Here is an 807-nt window from a genome sequence, read left to right as displayed (position 1 = left end):
AGATAGAAATGGTTAGAAATAGAAAGATGATGCTCTTATCAACTTGATTAACACTTTATTTCCTGCCCAGGTCAAAAGAAAAAAAGGAAAAAAGAAAAAAGGCAGTAACTTAACCAAAAAAGCAGGTTGCAGAATGACAAGTATGTATCATTCATGTAAATTTTGAAGGCATGATATATAGTTTGTATAAATATAGTAAAAATACAAAATGTTCTTGGAAATAATAAACACTAAATTCTGGATATTGGTTACCTTTGGGGAGAAAGACAAAAGAAATTAAGGATGCTACACACTGAAGGGGGACTTCAATTGTATTTATATTTTATTGCCTAAAAACATCTGAAGCAAATACTTAAACAGTTAAGACTTCACAAAACTGAGTGATATGTGTACGAGCTTGTTACGTTAGTCTCCATACTTTTCGATATGCTTGGAAATTTTCATAATAAGCCTTTCTTTTCCCCAAAGAATCTGATTTTAGGGGTGCCTGGCTGGCTCAGTCAGTAGAGCATTTGACTCTTGATCTTGGGGTGGTGAGTTTGAGCCCCACGTTGGGTGTACAGGTTACTTAAAAATTAAATTAAAATAAGTTAAATTAAGTTTAAAAAATCTGATTTTAGAGCTAAAAAGGACTTTAGGAACTATCTAATATTGATATTTAATGAGCAGCTACTCTGTGATGCTAGAGATATACTGGTATACCAGAGCGGCACATTCTCTACACCCTTGGAGCTTGCATTCTACAGGAAAGAGGCCACATTTTTTAAAAAATGTGAATACACAAAAACATATCAATAAGGACTACAT

The sequence above is a fragment of the Leopardus geoffroyi genome, chromosome C3 (assembly GCF_018350155.1).
Source record: "Leopardus geoffroyi isolate Oge1 chromosome C3, O.geoffroyi_Oge1_pat1.0, whole genome shotgun sequence".
In the NCBI taxonomy this organism is placed as follows: domain Eukaryota; kingdom Metazoa; phylum Chordata; class Mammalia; order Carnivora; family Felidae; genus Leopardus; species Leopardus geoffroyi.
This window is presented reverse-complemented; position numbering follows the sequence as displayed.